The following is a 13,601-nucleotide window of genomic DNA, read 5'->3' as shown; positions in this document are numbered from 1 at the left end:
TTTATTTTGATAAATTCTACTGCCAACAGTGCTATGTTAATGATCTTTTTTATCGTTTGTTGCTGGGTTATTGTATTTCTTTTCGAAAATTGTATTTATTGGTTGTGAGGACATGTTACTTGTAACAGACTTTGTAAATTACTGAGCGTGCGATGGATAGGGTGCGGTGCACGTAGTTTATTTTTACTTACTTTCGTGTTTTCCACATTGCCTTGGATCCATGGAAACTGATCTCGTATAGCGTCATGATAACATGGAAAACACAAAAAGTTAATAAAAACAAAAATTGTAATTCATAGATGAACGATAACTTAGATGAGTTGGAGCATTTGAAAATACCAAAGACTGACAGAGGATCCAAATTTAGTATGAAGACAGGACAGATAAACTACATAGCAACACGCAACGTAAATACCATCATGCAGCCAGGGAAACTCAAAATTCTGACAGATGAAATGGATCACAAATTGATTCTGATAACTCGACTTCGAGGAATAAGAAACACTGATTAGGAACCTATAGAATCACAGGTATATGGAAATTACAAGTGAATACAAGGAGCAAGGGTAATGAATCATGGTCCACAATTCGGAACTGGATATGTGGTCAGTCTGAATATAACTGATTCCGTAACAGAAGTTAAATCACACTCTCCCATGCTATCAGCAATAGTTATAAAAGCTTAAATAAAATACACCCAATAATGAATGCCCACGTCCCAACTAATGACAGAAATAATGAGACGACAACAAACATAAATAAAAATCACACCAACATTTTGATTGGAGTTTTTAATACCCAGTGAGGAAGCGAAATCAGATATAGAGACATAATAGGATAATGGCCAGTACAAAGAAGAACAGAAATGACATAAGACTGGTGGAATATTGCGGATGACTTGACCTCAAAGTTAACATGCTTCAAGAAGAGACCGAATAAGCTTAAAACTTGGAAAAATCCAGACTGGAAAAAAAGTGAATGGCAACTCGATCATATCTGTATGGATAAAAATTACCACAGACAAATCTGCAATGTGAAAGTTCTAAGAGGAACAGTTACACGATCAGATCATTAGACGATAAAAATTAAATTCACCCCACTGACAAAGAAAAAAATCCCAACCCAAAAAGAAGGGAACCAACGACCATCATAAATTGATGAATAGCAAGGAATATCAAGAACAACCAAGGAATATAAAAATAGCAGATGATATAGTGCTAATAGTTTCCCAACTGAAACAAGCACCTGAACAAGTAGCCCCAATAATTCCAAGCAATAAACGCAAATGGTGGAATTATGAATGTCATAAAAAAGTGCCAGGTAGACACCAAGCCTGGTTAGAGTATCACAGTCATAAAGCACAAGACTCACGCTTCAGAATCGTAAAACGAAGTAAGATAACCCAAAAAAGAATAAGAAGGGTTAAACGCCACTACCACAAAGACATACATGTACTTCTAATTACAAATAAATATTGAGAAAAAAACTCAAGGGATTACTACAGATTATTTAGCAAGCAACTACAAAGAAATAATCCTCCAATATTCATATCAATGGATGAAAATAATAAGTAGACCCACAGCAACAGAAAAAATATAGAAATTTTAGCAGAAACATTTATAAGTTACTAAATTGCGAAGATTCCCCAGATCTATTGCAATACCCCCATTAAAAAACTAGCAGAAAACATAAATCCACCCACAGTGCATGAAGTCTACAAAGCTCTGAAGGAGCCCAAAAACTACAAAGCAAGTGGGGAAGCTATATCATTTGAAGACTGTAGGAAATATGCAGCGGAACCAGTGAAGATATCATTACCCAATGCAGAGTGAAATCTGGAGCAAAAAAGAACTACCAGAACACTGAACTATAGCTACCCATATATTTCATCCACTACATACAAAAGGAGACAAATCAAATCTAGACAAATATAGAGGATTTTTCCCATTTGAATGTCACATACGAGATCATGGCAAGAACTGTATATAATCGTTGTAAAGATCGCATTGGACTGGAACTACGAGAATATGAAGAAGGATTTCGGACTTGTAGAAGTTGCCTGGAACAGATAATCACTTTGAAAGTCGAAGTCGATTGCTAAAAATGAAGACAAAAGCACTAAGTCATAAACTTCGTAGCCTTCAAAAAAGCTTATGATTGTATCTATAAATCTTTAATGATGAAGATACTAAGTAATTTCGGACGCCGTCCCAAATTAATAAAAATGATAAACTTAGCTCTAGAAAACACCAGATGCAATGTAAAATTCAGAGAAGAAATACCTCAGTCGTTTACGATTAAAAGAGGCTTAAGACAGGGAGATGATTTACCGCCATTACCTCTGAACTGTGCTCTGGAGTACGTGACGAGGGGATGGTACGAGGAAAATCCTAAAAACATAAGATATGGATCCAAGAAAGAAAAAATAAACTTAAATTTCTTGGGATTCGTTGGTGACTTTGCGTTACTAACTCATAACATTCAAGAAAAGAGAAATCAAATAACAGGCCTAGAAAATATAGAGCAAATATAGGACTCCACACATCATTCGAGAAGACTGAGTTAATAGTAGCAAATTTACTAGTAATCAACTGTCTAACAATAAGTAACAGCAAAGTAAAAATAATGAAACAATTCAAATACCTATGAGAAATATACACACAACTCGGACGAGAAACCTGCATGGCAAGAAAGAACTAATAAAACGATAAAAGCTCAAAAATTAACGTGGTTTACATACAATAAAAATGCCTCTCGCTAAAAACTAAATTGAAACACTACAAGACGGTGGTTCAACCAGGGGTGACATACGAAAGTGAAACTGTTTTCATTGTCACCCAGAAAAACAGAACTGACAAAATACTAAAAGTAGATAGAAAAATAGCTAGAACATGCTCGGACAGTGCCAAATGAAGTCGTGCTCAGCTAACTGGGATCTTTTACAGGTACTATACAGGAGGTAAGAATATCCTTTTTGGTCACAGTATGAGAACACCAAAAACTAAATTAGCAAAAAAATTACGAAGAAACTTTGGAACATGAAGCAACAAATCGGATGGATAAAGAAAATCAGGGAGGATATGGAAGGGCTAGAATTAACCCTAAACGATTTGCAAAACAAAGCAGAAAATATTAAAGAAATCGGAAAACATAAAAATAAGACCAAACAAAAAACAGACAAACGACATGCAGTAAAAACGGTATTTACAAATGAGAAACGACAAAAGAGATCAGTACGAATGAATAGGTACTGGGCAATTCGGAAAGAAAACATATTGAATGAGATGACCAGAAAATGACTGACTGAAGTTGTCTAATGAGGTCGTAAAAGCAGAAAGATAAGATGATGAAATTTAATTATACCAGCTTCCTTTTTGTGATGGAGTCAAGCCGAAGAAGTCAATAACTAAAGGTTATACATAACTAAAAGCGTTACGTGTCACTGCAGCTAGAACAAAGCGATGACATTCAACAACAAAGAAAGTATTTATTTACAGTGAAATTATATGTAAAAAATTATTATAAAAGGTATGGTGTGGATAAAGAAGAATTAAGGTTTTCTTTTATTGACAGGATATTGTATTATTTCATCCCATTTACAACTTCAAATGGTTCAAATGGCTCTGAGCACTATGAGACTTAACATCTGAAGTCATCAGTCCCCTAGAACTTAGAACTACTTAAACCTAACTAACCTAAAGACATTACACACATCCATTTACGAGGGGGGATTCGAACCTGCGACAGTAGTGGTCGCGAGGTTCCAGACTGAAGCGCCTAGAACCACTCGGCCACACCGGCCGGCATTCAACTTGTACTGAAAATGCTATATGTGATTCATGAAGCATGTATTTGTCTGTTTGCAGATGTGCCAGACCCACCTGGTCGGCCTTTGATCATGGGATTCACATCAAGGACTGTCAATCTGTCTTGGGCGCCCCCACCAAACAACCACAACCTGCCGATCACACACTACCTGATTCACATGCGGTAAGTCGCCGTTACCATCGCACTGCTTGCTTTATTTTCTATTGCTGATTATTTTCTCTTGTTTTTCGAATCACTACAGAGCAGCCCATAGCAAATTGTGAAGGATATCTGAAAAAAAAAATTGCCATATTGTTACAGGAAACAGTAATGGTCAAAAAATAATTAAAAGCCCTGTAGACACATGTCCGGAAGCAAATACTTCAGTCGAGAACGTTCAGTACTCAATACTTGTGAGGCTCCCCTTGCCCAACTTAATTGAGAATATCACCTCTTATTTTTGGCGGTGATAAATCGTTGATTAATTAATAACATTTAGTTACTGGTGGGTAAAGTTCAGAAAGTATGACGGACTAAGATGCAACTATTGATTTATTATTAACTTTGCGTAGTACAGTTATGAAATTAAGTAAGATAAAATCATGCCACGAGATTCTAGCAGCAGCTTGGGTGCAGAAGTCATTCTTTCTGGGACGACATTCCCTACATTCGCACGAACGTTAAACATTATTGGCGCACAGGGCCGAAAAAAATATTACGGCAATATCATATCTACATGAAATTTTCACTCTGCAGTAGAGAGTGCGCTGATATGAAACTTCTTACACAACAAACTATGTGCTAGACCGAGACCCGAAATCTGGATCTCCCCCTTTCTCGAGCATGTGCTGTACCAACTGAGCTACTCATAACCCGTTTTCACAGCTCTACTTCGGCCAGTACCTCGTCTCTTGCCTTCCAAACTTCACAGAAGTTCTCCTGCGAACCTTGCAGGACTAGCACTTCTGGAAGAAAGGATATTGCGGAGACACGGCTTAGCCACAGCTTGGGGGATGTTTCCAGAAAGGTCGAGCTCGGGGTCTTTGCCTTTCTGGGGCAAGGGTTCTACCAACTGAACTACCTAAGCACGACTCGTCACTCGTCCTCGCAGCTCTGCTTCCTCCAGTACCTCGTCTCCTTCCTTTAACTCACTTGGTGCAGCAGCAGCGAAAGTCCCGAGTTCGAGTCTCAGACATTCGACTCTAGCGGCCGCACGAAGCGGACGTGCGGTATTTCCGCTTGCGAGGCGTGTGAGCGAGATTTTGTTTACCTTTCGGAGTTCATCTGCGCGGGTGCCAGTCTCTATCTATCATGGCGAATAAATATAGAAATTCTACATTACGATTCAGCTTCTGCAAAAAATACGCAAGATCGGATGCTTTGGAAGTGGAATGCTTCCTCTGTGGAAATGTTAAGATCCTGGCAACGGAACTTCTAGGAATAAACCTTTCCATAGTTAATACCACTGTATATGTTAAAAGGTGATTAACAACTCTGCGAGTGAGAGGATTCTGCTGACGACAAGACCCGGCCTCCGTTTTTGCATTCGGACGAGAACGTCGGTGTGGTCACGGTGGAACATGTGGGTGTGGGGACCCAGACCGGATGGGTGTTCGAGCTGCCTTTTGAGCTCCCGTCCGATGACGTAGTGGCCTTCCGGCCATACAGAACATACATGGGCACACGGCGGAACGATGGTCACAATTAAAGGACATTCTTAACGGGGTACGTCAAGTCACTATTAATTTCAAGAGCCATGTACCATCGTATCTGACCAAAAGCCATTATCTGCCGGGAGCTGCCGATTTACGATGGTCAGCCACGGACCTGTTCTGAATTTGGATAAGAAGGTAACCTGCGGCGAGTTGTACGCATCGACAGATTACTCAACTGCCTACTGTCAGGCAAGCACCGTCACCGGCGATGGCAGTGCTACCGGTCGCTTATGCGACGGTCCTCTCTGTACCGCCTGAAGATCGGCGGGAAGCGGACACGTTAGTGAGTCGGGACGGCCTTACCCAGGAAAACTCGGAGGAATGGGTGGCGGCGACGGGTGACGTACCTCATTCGATCGTTCCTCCGGCATCAGTTTAGTCTTTGGGTGATCATGCGACAGGTACTGCAACAGGAATCGATTGCCTTATTGTTCCGACGAAGGCTTTTTTGGCGGACAGGCGTGACTCCCTCTCATCCCATGAAACGGAGGAGTGGTCACTCAGATAGCGTTCCCCAAAAAGAGCAAGAAGTAGCGCCGTACGACGTCTGCACGGGATATTTCCGAGTGTCCTGACGATGATCTGGCTGAACAACCGAACGACGCATAGGCATCTTCGCAACTGATTGAGGCCATTAAACATCATCGGAACTCCACCTATCGGTGCCTCCATCAGCGTAGGCATGTGATGCCCATCTGGAAGGCTCAAATTCGGCCGGTATAACAGACAAGGCTGCTGTTTTGGTGCCAGCGAAGAGTGAAGACATGTAAACCGAAGCGCCACTGGTTGCTCCTGCATCGGGTGATGGCATTAAGGAAACTCCGGACCGCGTGGAGGTCTCGCCGGTGCCCGAGGCCAAGAACTGATGCTTGATGACGGTGAAGGGAGCTTGGCGGATGGGTGCCTCCACCAGACTGATCCCGCATCGATGCTGACTAATCCTGGCACACACTGCTAGGATGGGAATCAGTGTCATGCCTGCCGAAATGCAAAGATGAATACTGACGATGTACATTCACCATTCGAGAAACGTCTTCTAAAGGAGATGATTTGGGCGTATGATATAGGCATTTCATTGATGCAGGAGGTTCACTTCGCTGCGAAACCGCACGTCGCTAGATACCGGTGCTATGCATCTCCTGGGGATTATAATGGCGCCGGGGTAGCCTCTCACAACCGTGATGGGTTCTCCATCGATAACGTCCAGTATATTCTCTGTGCCAGAGGAATGGCTTTCACGACGTTGGAAACAAGCATACTTAACATTTACACTGTGCCGGATTCTTGAAAACGGCGAGACAGGGCACGCTTTTATGCAGAAGATATTACCTCCTCTTCCTTGTACTTCACGAACATACCGTCCTTGGTGAGGATTTCAATAGTGTTCTCAGCCAGAAGGATTAGTGGCGACAACCTAACATCTACCAGCACTTTGTCATTCGAGCACTTGCGCTTCGTGACATGTGGGAGGTGCTCCACGGAGATGCCCAAATGAAATAATTTGGCTAAGAGACTGGATCACATATATACATCTATGAGCCTTGCCGTTGCTGTAAAAGATGTGAAACGTTGGGTTGGTTATCGATGTTTCCCGATTACAGCGCCTACATCTGTAAGGTTCTCCCACGCTGGGAAGTGTGGAGGAGTCGAACCCTATGGAAGATCAGTGTTCAAAATCTCCAAGATCTCGACTGTCGGCAAATGGTTCAAATGGCTTTGAGCACTATGGGACTCAACTGCTGAGGTCATTAGTCCCCTAGAACTTAGAACTAGTTAAACCTAACGAACCTAAGGACATCACAAACATCCATGCCCGAGGCAGGATTCGAACCTGCGACCGTAGCGGTCTTGCGGTTCCAGACTGCAGCGCCTTTAACCGCACGGCCACTTCGGCCGGCGACTGTCGGCAACAAATAGTTGTGACTGGCATGTGAAAGGCGAACAGGATTGTTTACGGCGATACTTGATTGGTGGCTCGATGTGCCACACTGGTGATCCGACGTACATTAATCATATACAGAAGGGAGATAGCAGCATAGAACCGAATTATACTTTGCAGCACTTAGCGACTTGGATGACTGCCCACCAGGACAGATTCAGGGAGTATTGGTGCGTGCATATCACCAGGACGTGATATTGAATGAGAGTTCCTCGATATACTAGGCTGTGCAAGAATGGAAACGACGACGTCAGCACTTCGTCACGGAGTTGATCACCTGCCGGCCACAAAGGGTAACACGTCAGGCAGAAATTGTCAGTGCATTTCTGAAGCACTATCAAAACTCCATCGGGAGGATGATAGCTCCATCGAGGAACCTCGATCCTACCGGCATACATGTCTCCTATGCCCTTATACGTGTGGATGCGGGTCCTATGATAGAAGATTTGAGCAGCGACGAAGTCTGTGAAGCAATCGCCATGGGTGCTATGTACAGATCGTCGGGAATCTATCGGCTATCTGGTGAATTCTTTGGAGCCTTACGAGTCGAAATGGCTCCGACATGGACAAAAATGGACAACGAACTGTTGTTACAGCCATATATGTCGATTCTGCCAGCATTTATGGAAGGTATACCGGTGCGAGTATATAAGATGTCGCTTGGGGTACCGCCTCATCACTCTGCTTAACGCTGACTATAAGATTTTCGCCCGGCTCGTGTCTCTGCATTGTCGCTTGCACCTTAGTAGAAACTTTTCCCCAAAACAAACGAGTCTGGGTGGTGCGGTGAACGTCGAAACGGCCAGTAGAGACTGCCGAGATGTGACAGTAGTGGCCAAGGAGTGTCAGTTTAAAGCGGCAGTTGTGGCGGTTCATTTTGATAGCGTTTTCGACAGGTTGCGCAGTGAGTCCCTACACACGATTATGGCAAATATGCGATTTCTTGTCTGCATCATTGGGATGTATTCACGAAGGAGCACAGTGTTTGGTTCTGGTCGATGGACGGGTCGCAGAATCAGTCCCTATTCGCCACTCGCTCCGACGGGGTTGCCGCTATTATTGTTATGTTAGCGGTAGCTCTGGAAATGCTCATTGGGTGGCTGACGAGCGCACTATCAGGGGTCGAACTAAGGTTCAAATGGCTCTGAGCACTATGCGACTCAACTGCTGAGGTCATCAGTCGCCTAGAACTTAGAACTAATTAAACCTAACTAACCTAAGGACATCACACAACACCCAGCCATCACGAGGCAGAGAAAATCCCTGACCCCGCCGGGAATCGAACCCGGGAACCTGGGCGTGGGAAGCGAGAACGCTACCGCACGACCACGAGATGCGGGCTCGAACTAAGGTTTTATACTTCCAGATGTCGAGCATACGTAGATGACCTGTTGCTACTTGATCTGTGCAAGGGAGGAGGTCGCAAGAGTACTTTCGGAGTGTGGAGCGGTGACGGGTAGTGTAATTATGGAAAAATGGCGGCAATGCAGAAGGGGTGAGTCCTCACGCTGGAAGAACTGGCACCTCTTCCATGCGTTCAACAATTTCCCGACTCGGCATTGATTTCACCCCATCCGTGTACCAATCCGCGGCGGTCAGCTACCGCCGTATCCTGCGGCTAATGCATGGACGATCTATCGACATTTCCTAGTCTAGCTCGACCGATAGCAACGTGTCACATATCTGAACACATAAGTGGCTTCTCGGATGATCCATATTGCATAGCTGCTGCCGCGGCCTACTGTGATCGGCCGGCGTCTACAGGCGGGCCTGGGATACTTTCTGACGGTTGGATCGCCCATAAAACTGAAGTACGAAACTCTTGCCCTCTTTCCAAGAGAAGAAGTGCTCCGACTCTGGAACGTTCGCAGCAGTGTGGATGCGCTCTTCATGACTGCCATGTTCAAGCAGTGACGGGGCAGGGGTGAATCTTTTACGTACCACATACTGGACCTTCTTCCCTCGAATCTCTCATTCCCCTGATGGCGGTGCGTAACATTCCGCCGTCATTTATGCATGTGTCTTTCTCTATCGTGGCACTTAGCTACGTCCGCGAACGCTACCGCCCTTTCCGAAGGATTTTTAAGGATTTTTGTTGCGAGGTATACACTGTCACGTTGTTGAACTCAAATGCCCCAGGTTGCGGTGCCCTGCGATGTACACCGGAGATTCCTCCCATAATCGGTAGGGGCCACGCGTTACTACATAGCCTCTGAAAAGTTCAACACCATTCAAACGGTTCACGATAGTGGACTGCGGGACACGCTGCTCTGCTCTGCATATCAGAATCTGGACATCGACAGTCACCACCTCAGTTGTGGAGCAATTGAGGTTGTCTCCCTCCTAGCACGCCAAATAATAGCTAGTAGCTATTATCTCCGTGTACCGCCGCATGTCACTACACCTGAGTCCTTCATTCACCCAGACGTAAAGTACTTTCCGACAACTAAGTCACGGGCTGTCATTCCGATCAAAGAGCGAACGATTAAGTATCTTTACGGCGATGATGACAAATGGCGTCTCTATTACCGAAATTTTCTACAAAATACTTATGACGATACACAAAGATGGTCCCAGTATTGGAAAACTTTCGCGAAGTTGGGGTGAGTCAGGTGCATATGGAGCGCTCATTTTTTCGTTTATTTTCCCATTCCCGCAGATATTTTGACACCTGGACGGCGCCGACCCTCTCTGTCCTTCATATTTTCAATTACTGGTCGGTTTTTTGAGGGGCACAGTGTTTATTTCCTCCCTGTATCGCCAACGATAGTGCTGATGGTGATGGGGACGCCGTGGCCAAGCCTCTTGTGTCTGACTGACCCCTGCCCACTCTGCCCCCACGTGCTGCTGCCACGACGGAGGGGTATCAGTTGGTTCTCCTCCATTTCTCAGCTATTTGTTACCCTTATATTCATCCTCCTCGCCTATAGTGATGCGATTCCAACGCACTTTTGACAGCAGGTGCGATACATAAATGTTTGTCTTAATAAAGTTATACTTTCCTTTTCGTTGTTTTGGTTCTCCATGGCAAAAAAATAATTAAATAAAGAAGAAAAAAATCGCTCCGTACAGACGTGGTGAAATGTAGACACAAAATCCCGAGTTTGAGTTCACACATTCCCTTACTTTTTAAGCTGCATTTCGGTTGCTGTTGAAGTTATCAGTCCGATGTAACCTCAAAAGTAAAAAAAAAGTTAAAAAGTTAGTAGATTACTTACACGTGAAACGCAAAGGTCTCGAGTTCGAGTCTTGGACTAACATACAGTTTTGATTAGCCAGGAAATTTCAACAGCATATCTGATTGTTGTAGGCAGAGTGGTTTAACCACGTGTTTCCACTACTCACAAATGTTATATTTATTCTCCTAAAGATAGAGGCGCAGCAGTGGTAACCTCATGAAATGTAGGCTCTCTTCTTGCTGACATTCTTCGCTCGTTTCTTATTGGTTGTGTTTATCTCTGTAGCTTGTCTGCCGCGTCCCGGCATAGTTTCTGTGCAGCAGTTCTTTTTCTTTCGGCTTCGGTGTTGCCTGCGTGGCGCAGTGCATATGTTAACGACAATGCTAACACCACCCCACACATTTGACTCCAAATTTGTATGTCGCATTCCAGAAGAGTTTCCTCTACACCAATTTTTTTTCGTTTGGCTTCGGTTTCATCAGCATGGTGCAGTCAGGACAATATGGGTTTAGTTAGCTTCAGACTTCATAGCAGAGATGAGAGTGAGGAAATCCCCTTGGTTGGGATGGGTGTTCGATTACAACAGGTTGGTAATTTTCTTGGAATTTGCAGGATTGATCTGCTGAAGTAGCAAAATATTAGAGTAAGTCAGTTCGTTTATTGTTATATCAATGCATTTGTTTATAGAGGTGTCACACCAGAACCCCTTAACAGAGTGTCTGATGCTTTCAATAGTCACTAGGAACGGCCTTTATTAGAGGCGAGTGCTTTCATTGCCACTCAGCCTGCTAACTGGTTTCAACAGTCACAAGGAAGGACGCTTATCAAAGACGAATGCTACTGACCACATGGCCTAAACCGTAAGCCATGAGTACTTTGAAATAATTCACTATCAGTTAGAGGCCACTTATCCTACAGCAAAAGAGACAAGTATCAATCAGTAAGCTCTTCCTGCTATTCACTGAAATTCTTCTAACTTAATTCTTTGAGATAGAGACAGATAGTCTCTGTTCAGTGTTATTCCAAAGAATGCTGAAAATTGTTACTAAGCTTATAGTTGCCGTGTGTCCACCATGGTCCATCATCGTCCTCTCACAGTTCGAGTGTCTATTGCTGTGGAGCATTACTGCACTCGGCTGCTTGGGTTACTCGCCGAGTCTCCTTCCACTCCACTACTGTCATCCCTGCTGTCAGTGCACTCTAATCTGCCCCTCACTAAGCTTTTATTTCGGTCTACAGCGATCCTGTGTGTACACGGCCCTCTGCGATATCTGTCGGGCATATTCTCTCGGAAGCTTTCCTCGACATACCCGTTTGACCAGCCTCGGTTAAAGGCGCAACAGTCTGGAACCGCGCGGCCGCTACGGTCGCAGGTTCGAATCCTGCCTCGGGCATGGATGTGTGTGATGTCCTTAGGTTAGTTAGCAAACACTGTCCAGCAGCTTTGAGGCACGTTATCTGCCCCAGACGTCCTGTTTAATTTCCCTGTGCGAGTGAAAAACCAAGCGCACTTTTTCCGTTATGATCTGACATGCAATTAAAATTATTGACATTTTATGATCTGACATACAATTAAAATTAGTAACTTTTCTATGCTTTTGACATCTCCCCGCAAAATCACATTAATGTGCATTGTTCAAAGTGCCGTTTAAATTTTCTTTTTACATCAATTGTCCGTTCTACTATACCTAAAAGAAAACATCTTACCGTAGTTACGAAGTCGTTGCATCCATTTGATCTTGTTCTATATCTGAAAGGAAACATCTTATTGTAATTAAAAAGTTTTTACATCCATTTGACCTTATGCTGCACTTGAAAGAAAACATCTTAAAATCTATTTGTAACTACCACTTGGTCATTTTGTTTCTCGGGTTTCTTTCATATATGACCGTTTCCTCCACTGTCTGTACTGCTCGTAAGGATATTCTGTTTATTTCCGGTGCTTGAACTACTATGTTCTTGAGAGAAATACATTGGCAGCGGTTCCCATTTCTAGGTTCGTCAAAAAATTTCTTGTGTAATTATTTGCAACAATTGTGTTTTGCAAAGCATAAAGGATGTAGTAATACAAGTAATTAAACTTATGGTCATATATGTGGCAGTGGAATAAATCTGCACCTTCTTTTCTCGTTTTAATTTCAGTTATTTTTTATCTATGAATTTATCAGTGTTTTCTATTCGTTTACCCGCTGCTAGTATGTCTTCTAAGTTGGATGTGATATGGTTTAAATGCAGTTCAGATTGTATTTCTGAGCTACTGATTTTTATTTCCACTTCGTTACAAAAATCTAAGTTCATATTCACATCTGATATTACTTCTCTCCTGGTATAGTTTGTCTGTATCACGTTGCCTGATCGTGTACGTACGTATGATCCACGTCCTTTACAGTTTTTCTCAAATTTGAATATTTCTGTTTCATTTAATTTAATATCCTTTGCTGGATACGTGCTGCACAAAACAGTGATGTCTTCCTCTTTAAGTATTACATATAGCCACTTATTAATGCCAAAAGTAGTCCATGAACTTATTGCTAATGAAATCATTTTTTGGCTCAGTTACTGGCTATGCGCTCTTTCAGAAATTTCACCACACTATCCTCCTGGTTGTACAGTGAACTAAACACATGTGTTCGTTAAATATCCTTTTTTGATTGTCCAATTCTTTACAATTTAATTGATCAAGTGGTAACTTAGTGCAGTTTCTTAGTGCCATCTACCAGCAAATATTCCTTCTCTGGTTCTATGTAAGCGTTTTGTTCTGTACCAGAACTTTACTTAACTGGAACCGGTAACATTTTATAGATATTAAAATCTTTGTTTTCAATTAGTTGAGTACTATTCAAATAGCCCAATATCCCATTATTTACAAATAAATCTAGATCCATAATTTTCAATAATTTATACTCATATTCTTCTACCAGAAGTATAGGAAATTTTAATTCTCTTAATTCATTTTGAATT

Source organism: Schistocerca americana, chromosome X, assembly GCF_021461395.2.
Source record: "Schistocerca americana isolate TAMUIC-IGC-003095 chromosome X, iqSchAmer2.1, whole genome shotgun sequence".
Taxonomy (NCBI): Eukaryota; Metazoa; Arthropoda; class Insecta; order Orthoptera; family Acrididae; genus Schistocerca; species Schistocerca americana.
Note: the sequence above shows the minus strand (reverse complement) of the source record.